Source organism: Chinchilla lanigera, unplaced genomic scaffold, assembly GCF_000276665.1.
Source record: "Chinchilla lanigera isolate Chin_1 unplaced genomic scaffold, ChiLan1.0 scaffold00034, whole genome shotgun sequence".
Lineage (NCBI taxonomy): Eukaryota > Metazoa > Chordata > Mammalia > Rodentia > Chinchillidae > Chinchilla > Chinchilla lanigera.
The window spans coordinates 19673381-19696724 of NW_004955435.1; positions in this window are offsets into that span (position 1 = coordinate 19673381).

The window sequence follows — 23344 nt, forward strand, 5'->3', positions numbered from 1 at the left end:
GTCATGTAGCAAGTGAGCATGGAAAGAACAAAGGACTTTTTAGGAAGGGATGAGTCTGAGGGTCTGGGTCAGCCACTGAGGTGACTGATGTCCATCTGGACTTCATTGGACGAGGTGTTACCACTTAGCCTTTGGGGAAGCATGAAGGTCTGTGTTAGAGACCACTACAAAGTAGCTCTGAGCAGGATTTAATATTAACCAACTGGCTTTCCATGTTTACTTGTGAGTTGTCTGAAGCTTAGGCACCTTGTCTGAAGATGGGCAGTGGACTCATAGTAAGTAAACCTCTGTGAGTCCCTGGCCACCCTGAGGCCTGTATTGGGCTGTGAAGTTGTGACACCTCAAAGGACAAGATAAGGCCACAGCTGAGGACATCTGGCTCCAACCCCAATTAACTTAAAGGAGACTGTAGCTGCAGAGATCTCTCTCCTGCAGTGAAGGTCTCTCTGGAGATAACATAGTTCTCCTAAATTAACATAATGTATTACCTGAAGAAGTCCTTAAAGGGTTTCCCAGGTCTTGCTCAGATTCCCCAGAGTTTTTTGGAGTATCCCCCTCCTTTGTTTGTAAACCAAATAAATACAGGCTGCCCAGAGAAGTCTTGCTCTAAACCCAGAGAATATCGAAGATGTAAGAGAGAGAGACCCTCCTGGAGCCCTAAAGTCATTTCAGTTGTCTCATTTATTTAAGCATTCGCCATCCACTCACTTGGGAGATTGCGGGCCTGATCAGCCCACAGTAACTAAGGATTATTTATCTGATAGGTTTAGTCATTCTGTCTTTATCTTGAGGCCTGGCCTCCAACAGATGTGTCTCTGGCCACAGTTGTAATGAGTTTTCATCTTGCACCGACTCTGTCAAGGGCCCAGCCCCATCTGACTGCCTAGAATATTTCTACCTAACTCAGCAGTTTATAATACCAAGACCCTTGTCCCCATCTGTGAAGCTTTGCACTAACCTTGCTCTCTGCCTAGAAATCTCTCCCACACTGTCTCAGCCAGTGACTGATCCTTTGGCCTTCAGAGTGCTGTTCAGCTATAGCTTCATGGAAATGCTGCCCTAACACACCGCCTCGTTCAGTCCTGCCACAAGGCAAGCGGCATCACGGTCTCTCCTACAGAGTGCTCGTCAGGGCTGGGATCCTGCATCTGTTGATGCGAAGAACACACTCTGCTTCATCAGGCGATGAGTTCCATGATGGCTTTGTAGTGTGTTTCCACTCACTTCTGTATCTCTACTACCCAGATGCTTAGTTTGTGTTTGTGGAAGGAAAGGTGGGTGGATGAGAGAAGGGAAGTGAGGAGGTTCTGTGACAGATGGTTCCCAACTTACAATGATTCAACTCAGGAGTGTTTGACTTGGCAGTGGTGCAAAAGAGAAACCATTCAGTAGCAACTGTGTTTAAGTTTTGATCTTTTTCTGGGCTAGTGATGCAGGGTGTGGTCCTTGCTCAGGACCCATGCATCACAAGGGGAAACCACTGCTGCTCTCATGCCATGTGGCTAAGCTGTGATGCTTAGGAGGTTAATGCTTTATCAACTTTCAACATTTCCAATTTACAGTGGGTTTCTTGGATGTAACCCCACTATAAGTCAAGCAGCATTCTACAGTTGAAATGGAGACAGCCTAAAGTTTGTGCCCAAAGACACGATGGTTAGTGACACAGCAGAAAGCTGGGTCCAAGTGTCCTGGAAGCACATTTCCTTTTACCCTGTCACCCTTCTTTCTGGGCCTTGGCTGGCCTCTTTGGGTTGTAATGCATAATCACACTCTGAAAATGATTATGATTTTGGACACAGGCCCAGTCCAGCTCCAGATGGAGGCGCTGCAGAATATTTGAGCTGCGGCAGTGTCACTTTGCCATGTGTAGGGACAGAAGGATGCTGCGCATATCAGAGCAGCCCTCAGGGTCATAGAAAGATGACTTCAACTTGGTGCCATCCAGGTGGGTCCTTGGGGCCTCTGTGGCTGGGCTCAGTAGGAGTATGAGATCTGGGAGAATCAGCCTGCTAGAAGAAAGCCACCGTTCATTGTGGAAACCTCTTTAGGACAGTGATAGATAACTGATCGTGTCCACTTGAGTGAGAAAGAACCAAACCGGCTCAGCATAGCTCTAAGTGTGGAGGACCCAGCCTACGGAGGATCGAAGCCGGAATGGTACAAAAGGGAAACAAAGAGGAAGGGTCGCTCTGTTTCTTCACAGGAGCTCCAGTCTTTGGTTTCACCTTGCACATCGCCTCCTGGCCTCCAATGCAGACCCTTCAGCCTCCCAATACAGACTCACGCAGGACACTACACTGAGCTCCAGGCCTGTGACTGGATCCTTCGGGTTTCCAGCGCGCAGACAGACCTTTTGCACTCTTCCGCACCAGACTGTAAACCAATCTTGTAAATTCTTATATATTTGTATATCTTGCATTAAATCTGTTTCTCTAGTAAGCACTGACTAATACGCTATTTGCTGGAGTAGGACATGAGACCTCCCAAAGAGATGCAAAATATTTTCCCCATTTTAACCATAATGAAAGTGAGATCCAAAGATGGAACCTCCTGGGGGTCACATAACTGGTCAGTCGTCAGTGGGAGAATCGGTTTTAAATCCAGGTGTGTCTAATTCTGCGCAGTGTCTCATCCCTTCACACAGCACAGCCTCAGAAGGGAGCAGAATGCTTAAGTACCTTGCACGGAATGCGGAAAACAGAGCAGAGCAAGGAGAGAACTGGAGGGGGTTGGAATGAGCATTGACGGCGGAAGGCTCTGTAGAACTGACGTCCCGGCATCGAGGGAAAAAGAGCGGCTGGGACACAGGAAACACAGAGGGTGGGAGCCACCGGCTGGCTCAGGGGAGAGGTGAGCGTCCAGTGTTGGAGAAAAGAACCTAGTTCAGAACGCTACAAAATTCAACACACTATTTTCGGTTCTCAAGATTGTACCCTGCCATTCTTCCCCATTTTTTTTTTTAAGCAAAAGGCTTTATTTCTACAGAAACATTAATTTCTTCACACTTAGAGGTCCTAAATCTGAGGTGGGAAAGTGGGTCCAGTGAACCAGGGGTCCAGTGCAAAAGAAAACGCAGCAATGTTCCCCAGCCTTAACATTGAGCTACTGCTTCAGCTCAGAAACAAAGAATTGAGGTTTGAACCTTGGTCTGCTGAATTCAACCCAGATCGCCCTGCACAGCCTCATGGCAATGTCAGGACAGAGGGTGTCAGGGGAACACACTGCAGACTCCCGTGTGGGGGTCACTCTGGGGGGAGTCCTGTTGTACTGTGGAGTCACACCTGACACACCCTATATACCCAGAGGACTAGGGCAAAGCCCTTCTCACCCTGCATGCTGACTTGGATGAACCCCATCCCTGCACCTCTAGATAGGGAGTCTCTCAGTTGCTTCCTGTGTCTAGTCAAGATATTATATCATCACCGCTCCAGTTCCAGTCCCACTCGCACTTACCTAGTGCCTCTGTGTTTACTGGTGCTTTTCTTGCCCTCTTCGAGGTGGGGAACTGAGTGGGTTGTCCCTATTGTGCCCTGGGAGCCTCCTGGCGTGATGGTGGGGCCCCTGGGGCAGTTCACGCACAACGCACCCGTCTCTGCACAGCCTCCCTTCCCTGACTCTGGACAGCACCAGGGTGGCTCTTCCAGGCCCCTTCCCCTTTGCCCCAAAGGGTTCTCAGCCGAAGAGGTAGGGCACGAGATGGCAGTGAGAGTCAAAGCATTTGGGAAGTCAATGATAATAAGGCCCTTCAGTCTCTCTCTCTCTCTCTCTCTCTCTCTCTCTCTCTCTCTCTCTCTCTCTCTCTCTCTCTCTCTCTCTCTCTCTCTCTCTCTCTCTGTCTCTCTCTGGGAACTGCACCAATAATAGTGACAGTTCCTTAAATACACTCATCCTTAAACTGGCTGTGACAGTTATTTCACCATGTTCCTCACCAGCGGAGGGTGTGGTGTGACATCAGTGTGGGTGAGTCACTTGGCCTACAGGGGGCTCACATCCGGGACAGCACTGTGCTGCCTCCACCACCCTCCTTCCCCAGCTCTGGGCCTGAAGGGCCCTACGGAGCTGATATCTTCCCCTGTGGCTCCCAGAACAGCCCAGGAAAGTGCCAACCCCAGTTCCTGTTCTTCTGCCTTCTTTCCTCTTCCCTCTTGACCCCTGCCAGGCTGGGTTAGACCCCAATTCTGCCCAAAGCTCTTTCCACACCAGCTTAGTCCACACTGCTTGCTCTGGACAGTTCTTAGGCCAGGCTACTGTCAGCTAGGCCCAGGCAGACTAGGGCCAGATCCCAGTTCTGCCACTAACTAGCAATTCCACCTGAACCTTGTTGCTACCTGTGTATGAATCTCTGTTTTTCTGGGTGCAGAGTCAATGCTGCATACTTGGCTGTATTTGTGTGCATATATTCCCCTCCAGAAAAACTTGAATTTTCTTTGTTGGTTTATTTTTCTAATTCAGTACATGGTATTGTGCATGCTAGGCAAGTGCTCTACCACTGAGCTACATGCCCAGTCCTCTGAAAATTGTGTTGCTTTGAGAGAGGTTCTCACGAAGTTGCCCAGGGGGCGGGGCTCGATTTTGCCTCAGCCTCCCAAGGAGCTGTGAATCATGTGTTTGCCCCTGCACCCAACTCTTTTCTGTAAGTTTTCATCACCTCCTCAGGGTACACCACGTGGCTGGCATCAGTTCTGTCTTCTCCAGCATTCTAGTTTCTTATTTCATCCCTCCTTTTGCTTTTGGTCTCCTAACCTCTTCTTCAATACCATTTCACTATGGCCTTTTGAAGGTTTCATTTAATCTGTTCATTTCAAGTAATTTATGATAGGCACATAAAAGTGTCAGTATTTATAACATTTTCAGTCTTAGCAACATGACAGAGAATAGAAGGTGATGGCCTAATGCAAAATTTAATTGAAACATGAATTGTTTTAAAAAAAAGAAAAAACTGGGCAAAATACACAAGTAGCGATTCACAAAGAGGAAGTCCAGCTGATAAGAAAAAGAAGATTTTAGACTTGTAATCCAGGCAGTGTAAATTTAAGTAGATTTAAGTAGTCGTGAGACAGTTCTTTACATCCATAGAATGACCAAAATGTCAATCTTTTTGGAAAACTACCTGGCAACAACTTTTATTTCAGTTTCAAGGATTCAACCCAGGGCCTTACACACACTAGACAAGAGCCCTCCCCCTGACCTACACCCCTGGCCTAATTAAAATTAAAATTAAAAATATTTCCACCTTTGACCTAACATTTCCACACATGGGAATAGACCACATAGAAGTAACAATAGCAGAATGTATGGCTATATATGAGGTATAATGCATTATTGTTCATTATGGGAGACAGACAAAACCTAGAAAAAAGATAGACGCCTTTCAAAAGCAGAATAGTTGAATATTGTATGACATGCTGGGGAATATTCTGCAGCCACTAAAAATGATACATTGCAGGGGCTGGGGATTTAGCTCAGCGGCAAAAGCGCCTGCCTGGCAAGTGCAAGGTCGTGAGTTCGGTTCCTGGTACCGGAGAAAAACCAAAAAAAAAAAAAAATGATACATTGGAGACATATTTGGTAACTCACCACCCCAAGAGCAGAAAATCGGATATAAAACTATCCCATCTGTAAGAAGCAGTAATGCCACCCTCCCCCACCTTGTGTGTGAGTCACCATGGGTGAGCTCAGAGGGAGCCATGGTAGACAACAATCGGAATGTCATCATGGGTGTTCCTGGCTGGGTGTGGAAAGAGGAGTGTGTGTGTGTGTGGGGGGGGGTGACAGAGGACCCAAGCAGAAGTAAAAGAAAGATTGCATTGAAATTAAAACACTGTACATAATTTGATCAAATTTATGCAGTAATGGAAAAGGATATGTGTCTGAGTAGACAAATGTAAATGATGTATACATTTCTGAAATGTTTTTCTTAACCTAAAACACAGAAATGTACATTTCTTCAATAAGATATTGACATAGGGCTAAAGTCTTTCCACTTAGAATGAATCTATTTTTGGAACTTTCCCCACCCTGCCTTTCACACAAAAATCACGCCCTTAGTGTTTTGTCTCAGTGTAGAATTTCAGTTTCTTAGAGTGGAGCAGGGACTCAAAGACTCTTAAAAGCAATTTTAGCACGGGAGTGTTCAGATGCTGTGTTCCGTTCCTCGTCTTTTCGGTTATCTTGTCTACATGCAATTCAACAACAATATTATTTTACCCAGTATGCCTGAAGCTGTCAACTTGGTCCTCATAGAAGCAGTGGCTTCCTTTCTTTTGCATTCACATTTCACCAGTTTCCATGACAGTGATGAAAGGACTGCTGGCACAAAAGAGGCTGGGGAACAAACACTGCTCAGGGAGGAGACATTCACACAACAGGGAGATGCCTCCCCCGTATGCGAACGCTGGGAACTCTGCGCTTCCTCCTGGCCTGAGTGTTCAGCGCAACCGCAGCAAGCAGTAGCCAGCGTGTCTCACAGAGAGAATTCTCAGGGTCGGCTGGCGTGTTTGTTCCTAGAAGTGGAATTTTACTAGCAACCCTTATGTGGCATGAGTTTGTGAATGAGTAACAGGCCTGTTGGGTCATACACGGCTCTTTGATTAGGTTACTCTGCTGTTTGTTCAGTACTTAAAATATCTAGGGTTACAAGTAAGGGTGTGGAGACTGCAGCCTGGGTCATAGGTGTCCTTCAAAGTCGATGTGCTGAAGGAGGGTGCTAGTGGGAGTTGGTGAAACCTTTAGAAGGCGGGGCCTGGCCAGAGGGAGTTAGGGTATTGGAGAGAGCCCTTGAAGCAGAAATTGGCACCAGCTCCTTCCTGTCTCTTTTTCTTCAGCTCAGTCACCACAAGGTGAGGCCTCCACCATGTGCCCCTACCATGATGTACCGTGGCTACTGGGTTGACCTTGCAGGTCTGGGGAAACTGAAGTACACTTTGCCAACTTGATTCAAGACACACATGTGAAATGGCATGGATCCTGGATGCCACTGCTTTGTAGAAAATTTACTCTTCAGAGTTTCTTGTGAGGGTGACAGATCAGCCTAGTAATATCCTGTTGGTGAAGGCGGATTTGAAACTGTTGAGACACTGGGGATATCTCTCCTTCATAGTTACAGCCTGTTCTGTGTCCCTTGGGACTTGAACTTCTACAGCTTGTGAAAGTTTTCCAGCCTGTTGAGTGTCCTTTAAAACTCAGGAGGGGGCATTTGCTGAGTCCGGGAAAGAACAGGCTAGGCACAGGCCCTGAGTGTTCCAAGGTATAAGGCTGCCCCGCAAGATCTTTAGGGGACAGAGAAAGGCTGGAGAAGATATCAGCATAATTACTATCCACTTCAAATATCCCAACCCAACAAAATCTCCTTTCCTAGCCTGGAACACACACACACACATACACAATGTAGAAGAAAGTAGCAGCCAAGAGGAAGGGGTCTTCAACAAATTCTGGGGTGGGGACCAGAGGTTAACTGTATGTTGACGCAGACCCTAGAGACGGGGAAGCTCTGGAACAGGTCCTGCTCCCAGGCCTGTGAAGTTCTCTGCAACCCAAGGATTCATCATTGAGATGGTGCGCCTACCATCTCAATGAGTAATTTACAACATTGGGCAAGTGCCTCAGCCACTCAGTGCCTCAGTCTTCTCATGAGATAACTAAATGGAACTAGTAACGCCTATCCCCAGCATAGCTGTAAGCATCAGCTGAGTGAACACACTCAAGAACAGCTGCTATGTCATTAGCTATGGAGTAGATGCTGTTGGTAGCTCCACTGATGTCCTTTCAACTCAGCAATTTCATTTCTTGGCTGTTATTCTGGGAAAACTGTCAGTGATATTCTCTTCCTTCTTCCCCAAATATCATAGCCTTACTGAAAATACCAGAAAGCTAAATGGGGGACCTCTATCCAGTTATTGAAAATTCAAAAGTAGAATACCTTAATAGTATGAAAAAAGTTCTCACAATGCCTTCCCTGGTAAGGGTGCAGTGTCATTAACAACAAATACAGTATGGATACAGGAGGGGAAGGAAGAGGAAAGGAGACAGCGAGTGAATGAATGAGAATAAAAATGTGAGCCTTCCTCTTCCCGTCTTGGAGGGTGCGCAATTGTAAATTTTAAAAAAATTGATTGCAAATTTATAATAGCTATTATACTTGGAATAAATATTTTGACTGATCCAATCTTTTTCCTTTGGTGACAGAAATCTTTTTTTTTTTGTTTGTTTTTTTGTTTTTGGAGATAGGGTCTCACTATGTAGTTCAGGCTAGCCTTGAACTCACTGTGTAGCCCAGGCTGGCCTTGAACTCACAGCAATCCTCCTGTCTCAGCCTCCTGAGTGCTGGGATTACAGGTGTGCACCACCATGCGTGGCTAGGAACTCTGTTTTAGCAGGGTACATGGCCAGACAGCTAAATAGTCCATTTGCCAGCCTCTCTCAGCCATGTGAGGCAATGGCCTCAGTCTGGCTGGGGGATGAGACCCGAGGTGACGTTTGCTACACTGCCCTCATCCTCAGAGAGAAGCGTCATGATCTGTCCTCCTGCCTCTGCCCTGCCATGAAGCAGGGAGGTGCGAACCCCTACCTGTCTGACTCCAGGGAGCACATTTTTAAATCTATGAATAATTCATTATAAATCTTTAAAATAATCTGAAAGATAATGATTATTTATAAAACAACCATGTTATTATCACAGGTATGAAATTACTACGCATTTAATATAATTAAAGATATACTTACTATTTAAATTTCTCCTGTTTATGTTTGAAAATATCAGAATCAAATAAAGTTCTTATATTGTAATTAATTGATGCGTCTTAAGAATCTAAGTCGTCTGTCTGCCTACATGACCAACTGCATCGCCACACTCTGTGACCCTTGGGTAGTTAGCAGCATCCCAAAGGCAGAATAGGAAAGAATGTTTGCTCCAAGTATAACAATTACAACTTTTTACAACTGGTCTCTGCCACTTATAATCATGTGACTTATGTAAATGGTGCTGCTCTAAGAGATACCTCTAGGGGGTTGGTCTTTTCTCTATCTTAAGGGATCAAATCCAGCAAATGAAAACTCTGCATTTTCTTCTGGGAAAAAAAAAAAAAACAGTTATTTGCTTCCTTGAGAAGTCATTCTGCTTTGTCTGAAAATGGTGTGATGACTGTAATAGTTTTGATGCCCTTATTGTAAAAGTTTCAAAAGGACAAAACAGATGAGAGACTTAGGGAGAATGGCTCAAGTAGGTAAAGTCCAAGCTGATACTTTCAATTTTTCTTTACTTTTTTTTAGACAGAGTCTTGCTATATTGCATAGGCTGGCCTCAAACTTATGGTCCTTCTGCCTCAGCCTCCCAAATGGCTGAGATTACAGATACACGCTACCATCACTGGTTTAAAGTTCAAGTTTTTATATTCATTGTACTGATTTTCCTTTTCTGTTTCATATGCTTGTTCATACAATTTTCATTCAGAGACTTACTCTGTCCCAGTCCAGAGATTCTTATTCTCTTTTTCTTTGTTTTGTTTTTTTTTCTTCTGGTACCAGGAATCGAACTCATGACCTTGCACTTGCCAGGCAGGCACTTTGCTGCTGAGCTAAATCCCCAGCCCGAGATTCTTATTCTCTGTTTGCCCTGTAATCCTGTTCACTGTACTATTATTCTGAATTACACTATTTACTATTTTCATATATATGTATTGTATCCATATGTCATACTCATATATATAAATGTATTAATTTACGTTTATGTATATAATGTATGTGTGGTATGGGGAACTGAACCCCGCTCACACTGAGCTACATCCTCAGCTATTTATTTCTTTGTTTATTAAATTTTTGAGACAGGGTCTCTATATGTGGCCCAGGTTGGCCTCAGAACTTGAAATTCTCCTTCTTCAACCTCCCAGAGTCCTTTTATATTTTATTTTATTTTATTTTATTTTGGTACCGGGAATCGAACTCAGGAACTTGTGCTTGCCACACAGGGTCTTGTGCCACTAAGCTACATTCCTGACCCTCTTTTACATTTTAATACGCCACTTTCAAGTCACTAATCCTTTTGTTTGTAAACTGGGTACATATAGAAGCAGATAGTAAAAATTGCAAGTGTGAATAATACTTAATACAAATAATAGCCTAGACAGGCTGCCATGATAATTTAGCCTCAGTCTAAAGAAATGTATCAAATTCATGTTCTTGTAGCACATACACACCTTTAAAAACATAAAGACTGTCTGGCAAGCATGAAGTCCTGAGTTTGATTCCTGATACAAAAAAAAAATAAAAATAAAAAGCCCTAATGCTCACTAAGAACACTCAGGGCATTAAGAGGCTGGGCACTTCCCAGAGGCAGGAAGCTGAGCTTTCCATTACCTTCGCACTTCTTAAACTTCATTGTGCCTAAGACCCACCTGGGTGTCTGTAAAAACACAGATTCCTGGGCCGCACCAATCCAAGAGGTGCTATATGGGTGGCCCATGTGTTCCATCAGATTCCAGCTTATTGATCTAGTTCAGCCAATGTCTGGCCCTTCATCCACCACTTTTTGAACTCAACGGAGGCCATCATGAGGCCCCTAGGACTGCGAAGTTTTGCAGGACAAAGGTTAGGTACTATGTACCTCTTAATCATGGTAGCCGACATGATACAAGGCACAGATGGCTCCTCAGTAAGTACTGGCGGACAGATGAGATGAGTACGTTTTTTACTCTATAAGCATAAATTTACCACTAGTTCACCTTTTAAAGGAATGCCTGAGTTTATACCCAGCCCGTTACTAAGAGGCCCTTGAGTCTGGGCAACATATTTAACCACCCTGTATCAAGGTGTCTGCATGATGAGGAGACAAACAGCATCACAGTTCCGCCTCCAGTGGACTGTGGTAAGGATGAAACAAGCTGATACAGAGGTGATCACCGATGCATAAATGGACACACAGCCGCACCAAATAGGTATTTAACAAACCCAGCTGTAACCAAGCACAAGGCTCTTGGCCATAAGTGATCCACTCCAGGAAGCTGCGGCTCCCCAGGGGAACAGGTGACAGGATGAAAAGGGTCATGGGAATTGGAGGTTGGAAACAGCGCTGGCTTGCCCTGTGACCTTGGGCCACAGTTTTTTAGGAGCTGGGAGACTTGTAAAAAAAAACCATGCAGTGCAGGCCCCTGGTTCTACAATTGAAGAAACCCACCTAAATCTGTTGTTTTCATCTCTCAAAGGAAATGCTTGGTAAGGTCACTGTAATGATCAAATGGGATAGGAAAGTAATTTGACGGGAAACATTTGGAAGTGTTAGGATTTTCTTCCATGCTGGTAAAACTCTTGAATCATGCAGAAACTCTTTCCTGCTGTCTTATTACACCATCACTGGCAGATGGCAAACCCAGAAGTGCCACCCAATGCACCCGGAGGCCTGCTGACCTGTAGCATCTGCAGTTTCCACACCTCGGGTCTTTCCTGTCTACATAGCTTCCATGTTTTTTTCTCCTAACCATGGGACCTATACACTTTACCTAACAAATAAGGATCTGTACGTTAAGCAAGATTAAACTGGCAAGAAATATGACTATTTAATCCCTAACATAATTAGTTGATTTATAATTAGTGCATTTAGCTCACTGCCATATAAGAAAGGACACTTTCTTATGCATATCTGATGACATTTTATAAGAATAGCTGAAAATTCATTCTGTTAAACAAACCTCCTTCTAGAATACTGATCACAAAAAGACAGAACTCAAGGGTCAAAAAGAGACAGCCCAACAGTATCTTTAACACCAGAGGTTCAACTTTATATTCATCTTCATTGGCTGAGGTCAAATGGAAGACAATGAGGTCACCTGACAGTGTCTCAGTGAAGCGTACCTGTGAAAGGTAGGACAGCCTGGCCTCAGTTTTCTCCCCATTCTGCAGCTTTATTCTTTTGGGCTTTTTTTTTTTTTTTTCATCTGATCTCTTTAGATAGTATATGACTTGCTGTATGGAATGTTACTTTTTTTTCAGTCCTGAGGAATGAACCCAGAGCTTTATGTATGCTAGGAAGTTCTCTACCACTGAGCTAGGTCTCCAGCACTTTCTTCTTCTTTCTCTTTCTTTTGTTCTGGTTTCTTTTTTAAGTCTGAGACAGTCTCACTAAGTTGCCCAGGCTGGCCTCAGACTTACTCTGAGGGCTACAGGTGCATGCCACTGCACCCAGCTCTGGAGTGTTACTCTCTCATCCACAGCCACAGCAGTAGGGAATCACAGCCGATGGAACCTAAGAGAAGAAACAAACTGAGCAGGAAAAAGCTCACTTTATGGATAACAGAAAACCATCCTCCAAGATGTTCTTTGAAGAAAACAAGTTAAATGCAATGGCAGGAATTACTCACCAGGTACTCTTTTGTGACAGGCTGATAAACGGCTGACAGAAAGTACAGGAAGCTGAGAACATATTGATGTGTAGTGCTTATTTTTTAATAAAGAATTAGAGCGTACTTAAATCCAAGAAATGGATTTGACATTTGTGGAGCACTAAGTACGTGCCAGAAACGGTAGGCCGTGATGGGATATGGCAGCAAACAAGACAGGTATCGCTCCAGGCCCTCCAGGGTCCCATTGTGGGAGAAGAGCCAGAGCAGACTCTACAGGAGGAGCTGCAGCAGGGGAGACACATAACCAGGGCCTCCCTAAGCAGGTCAGGCTAAACTGACACAGGGCACACAAAACCACGGAGGGATAAAAAGTTGGCCAGCCTTGGCCTGGGTGAGCAGGTGGGGACAGGCAGAGAGGCGATCTGCAGATGAAGGAGCAGTCCATCCGAGGATGGCCCTGGATAGAGGAGGGGTGGAGAGCTCAGTGTGCTGAACAGCTAGGATGAAGCAAGATGGACAGACAGGGGGCAGTGAGGGGGATAGGAGCCCCTCACAGTCCCCGGGTCTTTGGGGAGGGAGTGTCAAGTGGGTGTCAGGAACTCACCCTAACGGCAAGGAGAAGCCATAGGAGGTTTTAAACAAAAGATGAGCCTGATGCTGCTTTGTTTTGTGTGTGGTGCTAAGGCTAGAACCCAGGGCCTCACTGATGCAAGGCAAGCGCTCTACCACACAGCCACACCTCCATCCTGGCATGGGAGAAGTTTCAGCAGACCGAGTCCATCTTTACAGCGTTGTGGTTGACAGGGGCAGGCACAGAGGCAGAGCAGCCAGAAGGGAGTCAGTGCTGTGGTCACGAGAGCTGTGGATGGGACAGGCCAGACCGAGGTGCAGGCAAGTGGGCAGAGCCAGGATTCACTGTCTTGGCTGGTCACTTTCTTGGCTGGCTGGGAGGTGTCACTAATTGAGGTCACAATTAATGATTGGGAAGCAAGTCAAGGGTACGAGGAAGGGTAAGGATCAGGGACAGGGGACAGAGGTGCACTGCAGCTGAGACAGCTCGAAGTCCACCGGACTGGGAGTGTGCCCAGCATGGGAGCAGGCTAATGCTTCCAATCGAGCCCCCTCCCTCTCCACATGAATCCAGTCACGGTTGGGATATGTTTGATACCCCAAACTGGTTTAGATGCATATTGTTCCAGACTAGACTTTCTTGTTAAGAGAAAGAGCAGTTTTTGAGGGATACCATTAATGAAAAATGAAAACTTAACTGAAACGTTTGTCTAACAGCAATCCAGATAATTGAAAGAACAGAGGAGAAATCAGAACATTTTATAGACTAATTGTAAGTCACTATACTCAGTAATTTCAGATTAGAAGTAAGTATCCCGAAAAGCTGTGCATGGTGGCGCAAGCCTGTAATCCCAGCACTCAGGAGGCTGAGGCAGGAGGATTATTGCAAGTCCAAGACTGTTCTGGGCTATAAAGTGAGCTCAAGTCCAGCCTGAACTGCATAGTGAGACCTTGTCTCAAAAAAGAAAAAAAAAAGAAAAAAAAAAAAAAAGGCCAAAAAAAGAAGTAAATATCCCTTGTTTGCCTATTTGCAAGGGTTTTTAGAACCCATCTCCCTTAGTGAGAGGGAACTGCCCTAAAAAATGCACCTGCATCCTTCCATTGCTTTGCTAATCTTGCACTACTGCAACAGAGCACACAGGAAGACAGGTGAAAAAGAAGAATCTGACAGGCGAGAGTCCATCTACACCCTGTAGTGATGGCTGGAAAACCGTCTTACAAATGAATGAGTTAATGAGGTGGAGACCTCTGCATAGCCACTCTGCAAAGGATATAAATTTTAAGACTGTAGCTGCAGGCATCTCACTCCTGGGTGGAGACCTTCCCGAAGATAACATTGTTCTTTTAAATTAACATAATTTCTTACTTGGAGAAGCCCTTGAGCAAACTTCCAAGGTCCTTGAACAGCCCTGCCACTCTAGGCAGAGTCCCACCTTTCTTCAGTATTCCCTGCCTCGTTTTGATGACTAAATAAGCTGCCCAGAGAAGATCTTTGTCTTAGCCCTCAGAGAATCTCAGATTCTGTTAGAGGGCTTTGATCCTCCTGGAGCCCTGAAATCATTCCGTTAGGCTCTTACTTAGCCTTTGCCATCCACTCATTTGGGAGACTGCAGACCTGATCGGTCTGCAATAACTAAGGGATAATACTAACGGGATATTAGTAAGCGAATCAATGGCGGTGGGTGGTGATGGAAGATCTGAGGTAACTGCCACAGGAGGGCTGTATGAGGATGTGGTCTGCTCCCAGGCAGGAGCCCTCATTCCTGGGCTTAAGAACAATAAGGAGGGAGTCAGGAATGGAGCTGGCGGCATAAAGAAGCAAAGATAGGCACAGGGGAGACCACAGCTCAGAAAAAAAATCACAGTAATATTGAGGTGGGAGAAACTCTAGAAATTGTTTAGCCAAATTACCTCAGTTTCACTGGTGGAGTGACAAGGCACCACAAACAGGGAAAGGTAACTTGATGGAGTGCCTACTTTCTGCTGGTTACGCATTCATGGCCTTTTGTATCCCTTTTTAACCTCTCCACATCCTTGCGTACTGGTGCGAACCCTGTCTTACAGGTGGGGAGTCAGGCTCTACGAGACACATCAAGCTCTCAGTACCCCTCAGCAAGCCGATGGCAGCACAGGGACCAGAAAGCACATCTCCAGCTCCTTGGTCAGAAAAACTCACTGAGCATCTGTTCTCTCTGGGCTTACTTTCTATGAGGGGAGGCACACTTTACATAAACAATTGGCCAACACCGAACTGCAACTGTGGCAAGTAACCCACCCAGCTACAACTGAGTAAAGGGTGGAGTGTCAATGAGGGGATATACTTAGGTGACAGGGTGGGGGGTCCCCGAGTTCTAAAGGCAAAATAACCCTCAGCTCATGAGGAGTGTGGCCCAATCCCTGGGGAGAGAACAGCTCTGAAGATACAGAGGCAGGGGGTGCTGGTGTGGGAAACTCAGGGTGAGCAGGACTGGGTATCTGGGCAGAGGTGGCCTGAAGGGCTCTTAACAGACAAAATTATGGTCTTTATTTTGAGATAAGAAAGCCACTGAAGAGTTTTAAACAGGGCAGTGACAAAACAAGATTAAGTTTTTGTTTAAAAATTGTATTTAAGGGGGCTGGGGATTTAGCTCAGCGGCAAAGCGCCTGCCTGGCAAGTGCAAGGTTGTGAGTTCGGTTCCCGGTACCGGAGAAAAACAAACAAACAAAAAAAAATTGTATTTAAAAGTACACACAAATTGTTCAACAGATGTTGTTACTCCCATATGAGGGACCTTAGAGAGTGCTGTAATATGACAGAAAACTCACTACACTGCTGGCCCTCAGCGAAGAAATGGAAATGCATGTGCAGCAATCTCATTGACCAAGGTTATCCCAGCAGCAGTTTGCTGTACTAATAAGCATCTGAAAGATAATGGCCACCACTTTGAGCACCTCTTGTAATTGGAAAGGCCAAAGGTAACTTGTATTAATCTCATGATGACCCAGTAAAGTTAGCATTAAAATATTTATATGTTTTTATTTTCCTGCAGTATGAGTGTGTATACATTTTTGGAATATAGATATAGATATAATTGTAAAGGAATGTAGAATAGTCATATAGGTTTTTTGGAGACAGGGTCTCACTATGCAGTTCAGGCTGAACTTGAGTTCACTTTGTAGCCCAGGCTGTCCTTGAACTCGCAAAGATCCTTCTGTCTCAGACTCCTGAGTGCTGGGATTACAGATGTGCACCACCATGCCTGGCATATATGTGTTTTGGAATAGTCTTACCTGAGCCTTTTTTGGGACAGCTTCGATGCCTTACCCTCTCTCTCAACCCTTACAGCCACCTCCAGTTTTATAATCGACACTAACAACCCAGGATACAGCCTTCGGTGCCCTCCTGACTGCTCACACAGTCACACAGAGACAGAGGTATATCATGTATAATGCACAGTATAAACAACATTGGCCACTGTGTAATTAAAACTGTCTTCTATATATTTCTGTATATTGTGACTTTTGCATCAATAATATCTCATGAGTCCCACTAAATCAACTGGCATCCATGCACTTCATTTTTAAATGACTATACCAGTTTCCAGGGTGTGAATGAGCCGTAATTAATCTACCATCCATCACTAGGGAACACTCTTTTTGCTTACTGCAGTATCCCAGTAAATAACTGACTATCCTTGCGTATATGCCCTTCTGTACTTATGGCTTTGCATTTATGGAACACTGTCCCAGGAATGGGGGTGGGGTGAGGTTTCTAAATCAAAGGGCAAATAGATTTTTTTTACTTTGAAACTGCTACACTACTTACACAAAAGATTTTTGTGATTTCCATTTCTATCAGTATGCCTGACTCACATTTAATTTGTACTCCTACCAGCATTAGGTAATTTTTTCACTTTAAGCTATTACATATAAAGTGACATTTCATTGTTATTTTAATTTACACTTTCTTGACCTTTAGAAATTTAAGCATCTTTTCAGCTTGTTGGTGATTTGAATGTCTTTTTCTGAGAACTGCCTTTTCATATCCTTTGCCTGATTCTTTTTCTTATCAGTGTGCTCGTCTTTTCCTTGTCAAAGCCTCAGAGTTCATTATACAGTAAAAAATTTTGTTATCAGTATTACGTTTTCTTCAGATTTAGCCTTTGCCTCCTGACTTTATTTAAGGGATATCTTCCATACAAAGGTTCTAAGTTCTTCACAATCAAATGTCTACCTTTTCTGGCTGTGGGGCAGCAGACTGGTGGGGGTTGGTAAGACTAGACAGCAAAAGACCCGTCAGGAGGTGGAGGAGGCCCCAGGGTCCGTGGCAGCCACTGATGGTGGCCTGTACAGGAAGTGGGGTAGTGCTGGGGAAAGCATTCTGAGCGATGTCTAGGAAGCATGGGGCACAGCAGGGGACTCGGAGCTCTGGCTTCCCCTGGTGGTTGGTGATCTCATTTCCTGTAACTGAACGCAGCAGGGGGCTAGGTCTGGGCCAGACCATGCTGTCACTTTGGGATGTTGTTAGCGTGTGTCTTAGTCACTTTCTCACCTCTGACAGTACCGGGCACGCACAATTTAAGGGAAGGAAGGGTTTATTTTGGCTCAGGACTTGTAGCGGTTTCAATCCACAGTTGGCTCGCTCGCTCTAAGGCAAAAGTCCATGGTGGAAGGGCCTGGTCAAGAAGAGCTGCTCACAGCATGGTGGACATGAACAGTGGAATTTTAAAGTATTTCTGGGTTCAGGCTCCACATTGCCTACAGATTTTAGCAGTTAGGATAAAAAAATCATCTGATAAAAAGAAACAAATCCTCTAAAATTGCAGTACCCAGAATATAGAAATCCTGGTATTTCTCTATGAATGTGTGACGTCATTAAGGTTACTGCACTGGTTTCATTTCTGTCCTGAGAGTGGGGGGCTGTGGGGCCTTTTTTTGTTCCCAAATGAGCAGATGAGTTTCTTCTCCAGCTGAGGTTCATGACCCCAACCTCACTCCTCCCACTGCTCCTAATGGCATCTTCCTATCACAGCACGTTTTAAGCTTAGGTTCACCTGGAAGTTCAGAAAGCGTGGCCATCTGAGCAGCAAAGCCTGCCTCTACACACAGGCACATACAGTTACAAGACAACGGAACCACCTTCTCCTAAAATTTCTAGTCCACAGCAAATAATCTGTCCTATTAAGTCCATACATTTTCTGGCTATCCCGTCGCTATTCTGGGGGTAGGAAACACGCTCACTGGGCATGTAGATAATACAGAAGAGGAACTAAGTCTCTTTACTCAAGCAAGTTTGAGGCAGCTTGCTTTTTTAGTCTAGTCCTTAATAAATCCAATCCAGTAAGGCCAAGGCCAGCTGAGCCTTAAGAGCATTTAACAGCAGCAGGAGCTCAAACATTTACTGAGGGCTAACTAAGTGCCAAGCACTTACTCCCAGAGCATCACACATATTAACTCATTTAACCCTCTACTCAGGTCTGTAAGGCAGCCCTTACTATTCATTCACCAAATGTTTGTGCCGGGCAGCGTAATACACAGTCAGGGAGCAGCAGTGAACAAAATGGATAAAATCCCTGCCCTCTTGTTCCTGTACACTACAGGGAGACGAGAACACAATCATCAAAACAGTACATCTCTTCTGTAGTAGCCAGTGTTAAGTGCTACTGGGAGAAATAAAGTGTAGGCGGGGATAATGCATAACAGTGAGGGAGCGGATGGCTATTGAATGTAAGAGGTCATAAATTGGTATCTGAGCTGAACCGAGAAGATGTAGGGCCATGAGTCTGAGAGTATCTGGGAAGTAACATCCCAAAGGTAAAAACAACCAGGTCAGAGAGGAGAAGAGTGGGCTCAGAGAGATACAAAAGCTGATCACAGTCACTCAGCTAGTGAGGGGCGGAGTCAGTGTCCAGGCGCAGGAAGTCAGCTTTGGAGCATTAGTGGGACAAGCCCTCGTCTTTCCTTTCCAGTTCTGCCCTGAGACAGTGTAGTGAGTGATTTTGCTTTTCGCTGATGGATAAAGGCAGAATTCTAGTGGTTTCAGCCACAGTGACACAGCTCCCCTACCTACCTCGATTCACTTTGGATGGAAACTGTAACTATCCATCTCCCAGCAGAAAACAAACCCTGGGCCCAACCCACAGTGTCCCCAGAACCTGCCTCTCAAGCCCTCTCTGGCAGTCCGTCAGCCTCTGGGATGGCTTATCTAGAATTGAACTGCTGGTTCTCTATGTCAGCTTCCTTCAGCACTTTCCTGTCTTCTGGCACGCTAAAAATACTCTTTGATTCTTGCACTTAAAGTCTTTCTGTTTTCCTAGGATGCTTCCCTTTGAGTTTGTGAAATGGTGAAATGTGCAGATGAAATATGGTTAGCCCGAATTGAGATGTGCTTGAGTGTACAATACACACCAGAGTCTGCCGACTTAATATGAAAAAGTAGAATATAAAATCTCTCATTAATATGTTAACTACATATTGAAATGAAAATATTGTGGGTATAGAAAGTTTAAAAATACGTTATTAACATTCACTCACTTGCTCCATATTATATTTCCATTTGGCAGCACTACGCCAGCCCATTCTTTCAAAATACCTCCGTCTCATCGCACTGAAAGGCACATTTACCTTTGACGCTTTTTGTCCTCAGACAGGATATAGAGTTCTACATGCCTTGGGAGTGAAGTCCTTACTAGAGCTATTTAAAACTCTTGTGAGTCTTTTAAAATCTATCCTTCAAGTCTGATTCAAGATATTTCAACACACTATTGATCTTCCATTAAAATTCTTTTAAAATCTCTGCTACTTTGTAGATATTCTGTTCGTAGCTGGGAAGCTGTACTGCAACCAATTTATGATGGTACAGCCTCTTTAGTTTCTTGTTAATCTAAATTCCTTATTATTTGCTGAATGTATATATTCAACTTCCTTTTTTCTTCAAGTTCTTAACTGTTACATGGGGAAATGTTCAACAAACTGAAGACCAGGGAGCCCAGCAGAAATTCAGGATCTAATCTCAATAGATATTTCAAGGACCATATGAAAAGGAAGTAAAGGTCATTAGGATCCACCATGGGTCCTTCCGGAGAATAGGCGGATCAGAGTAATCTGGACTCCTCCAATGGACATGTGGCTGGTGAAACAAATCAGGGCCACAAAGCTTGGACCTTTAAAGTGCTGGTCCCCACTGGGCGTAGGAACAGATAGGAACTTATTTCAGTGTGTCTAGCCAAGATGTCCTTTCTTACACTGGTATCACTTTGAGCCCCTGGCTCCCGGCTTCAGAGGCCACCAGCAGCAGACGAGAAAGGGAAGGGCAAAGGGCACAAAGGAAAGGAGTTTTAAAGGAGCTAGGTTTAAGAAGGGAACCCTGTACCTATATGGTAACTAAGAGGCATTTTCCTCCCAGGTTGGTTGGGCAGGCATTCAAAGCCATCTCCAAAGAGGAACAGTTAGAACGTTTTTCTTCCTAGGGACAGTCTCATTATCTTATAGTCATGCTTATCTTTTTTTCTTTCTTTTTTTGTTTTTTTGTTTTGTTTTGTTTTGTTTTTTGAGACACGGTCTCACTATGCAGTTCAGGCTGGCCTTGAGCTCACTTTGTAGCCCAAGCTGGCCTGGAACTCACAAAGATCCTCCTGCCTCAGCCTCCCGAGTACTGGGATTACAGGTGTGCGCTACGCCTGGCACACTTTTTTTCAAATTGTAAGCTTTTCTGGGAAAAGGAACAGGTGGCATCCCACTTTCACTTACAGCCCTGAGATGGGGGGCTTGTTTTGTGACTGGAGAATCTGAGGGGCTGCCTTCAGGTACAAGCTTCTGGTCAACCTGAAAATGTAAAAGGTTCAAAAAGCCTTCTATGCTGCAGAAGAAAGAATCTGAGGGGGAAAAAATCAAAGGCAGATAACTCATGCAAAGAAGGGCTGATTTATGTAGAAAAATTTCTGCTTTAGACGGAGATACGAAAACCTAACCTCCAGGTCTCAATGTGCTAAAGAAATATTAGAGTGACAGGGAGTCAATAAAACAAATTGCTAGATCTAAATTCTTCAAAAGTGCTTCTAGGGTGTTAAGTCTTATATCTAGATGTCCCCCCAAAGCCTCCTGCACTCACAGGTGAGGCTTTTCAGAGCTGGCTGGATCTATTGTATGTGATACTGGGATTAAGGGTCTGTGATACTAAATTAGTCAACTGTAAGGCTTGAATCACACCTGACTCTCCCAGCACCCAGCCTTCCTGCCAGCAGAAACACTACTCTCAGCAAGGAACTTATCATCCCGCATGGGATGTTGTGAAGGAGATGAGATAAGACAAGGAATACTGCAGCTCCCAGGACATCTGGGGACATCTGAAATTTACATTGGCCCATCAAGGACTCTACCCACTGAGGCGCAAGACTGCCAGGAAACTTTGACCACAGATGTTTATTAAAATCTTCCCTGCCTAATGTCCCCTACCTTCTCCCCATCTCTAAAAAAGGGATTGAGATAGGGTCTCACATGCAGTTCAGGCTGGCCTTGAACCCACTTTGTAGCCCAGGCTGGTCTGGAACTCACAATGATCCTCCTGCCTCAGCCTCCCAAGTGCTGGGATTACAGGTCTCTTTGTTTCCTGTAGGCAGTCTTGTCACTCTCTGCCTGCCATATCCAGGCACAATAAATTCCATACCATGTTGCCTTTAAACAAGCCTGGCAGTCTCTGCTGGTCCCACCCCACTCCCCCAATATGCTACATCCACTGACTAGAATTAGCACAGTTCTGGTATGGCTGAATGGATTTACTGAAGACAAAAGCCTACCCTGGGTTCCCTGGGTGTGGATGACATCACCCAAAAGGCTCGCAGCCTGGAGGGGATAAAAGGGAAAGGCAGGCTTGCTGCCTGTTTGCTTGCCGCTTCCTGCCCACCACACCACGGACTGTTTCTCCTCTGCCCTGCCACCCTGACATCTGACTGTGGACTGAAACCTCTGCAAACTGAGCTGAAATAAACCTTTCCTCCTCTAACTTTGGATGTCAGGTATTTTGTCTCAGCAATGAGAAAAGTAACTAAGACACTGGTCTTTTAAAATTTCTGAAAGGCATTTTTCAAAATGAAAATAATCAGCAATGAATGCAATAAGTGAAACTGACTAGATCCTAGCTTTAAGAAAAAAGACATTCTTGTGATGATGGGGAAATGAGAATAAGGGTAGAAGTTAGACAATATTATGGAATTATCATGGACATTATAATGTCATTGGGATTATGCAAAATCATCTAGCAGTGAAATATCTAGAGAGTACAAATATAGCAAATGTTAATAACAAAAATGTAAATAAACCCCACTCTGAAGTCTATGGCCCAAAAATCCATGTCCCCATTAAAAATTATGATACTGAAGGCAACTTTTCATGATTGGTAGTTGTGATGTGCTGCATAATTTCACACATGCAGCAAAATTCCACTGAACAATGCACACATCATACATAAGAGATCAGTTATGGTCTTAAAAAATCTTCATAAGATTTATATTCAGATCTTGGGCTGGGAGTGCAATAGAGCAGTTGAGGGTGTGGATTTTGATTCATAGGAACCTGGGCTCAAGCTACACCAGTACTTACTTGCTGCGTGAACTTGGATAAGTACTTAATCAACCTAACCTTTGTTCTCTTTAATAGCCCCTACCTAACAAAACTGGTGTGACGATTAAAAACAAAACTCTAAAATAGTAAGCAAGTACCTGACACAGAACATGTGCTTAATTCATGGCAGTTATTCTTATTTACACCCCATTATAACATTGGGTCTAGGTGTCCAATAGAAACACGAGATGCTATTTTGACTGACTACCTTTTCTCAATAAGACACAGACTATTTGAATCTTGCTTTCAGTGAAGCACACAAGAAAGTCTCATATAATAATGTGAAAATGGGAGATAACTTCAAATGGAGAAATACTTAACAATAACTTTTAGCACCTCATGTGCAGATTTAACAATCTGTACTGCTAAAGAAAAGAATTAGAACAAATCACGGGAAGAAAAATTTTTGAAGTATCATGCTTCTTGCTTGCATGCAAGAGAACTGAGATAGCTGATAAGAGAAGGGATCAATCACAGCCCAATAAGAGGCTCTGGCAAAGAGCTAAATGATGAGGATGAGGATGAAGAGGAGGAGGAGGAGGAAACTGTTCTGCTGTTGAGCTCTTGCTACTTGCCTGGCACTGCCGATGTCCTGTGACATGTCACCCTACGTGTGTAAGCCAGCACCAAATCCTGCAAGCTCTGCTTTCAAACACCTTGCAGATGTCTCCATTTCTTACCTCCTCACCCCCGACCCCTACCTTGGCCATTTCTTGTCTGTGCCACTCCCACAACCTCCCCTTCTACAGACCCAGAGCCCAGAATAACTCTTCATTTCTCTCCTCTAGAAAGCCTTCCAAAACTTCCCATTTCACTGGGAGTAAAAACATCTAAGTCTTTAAGGGTCC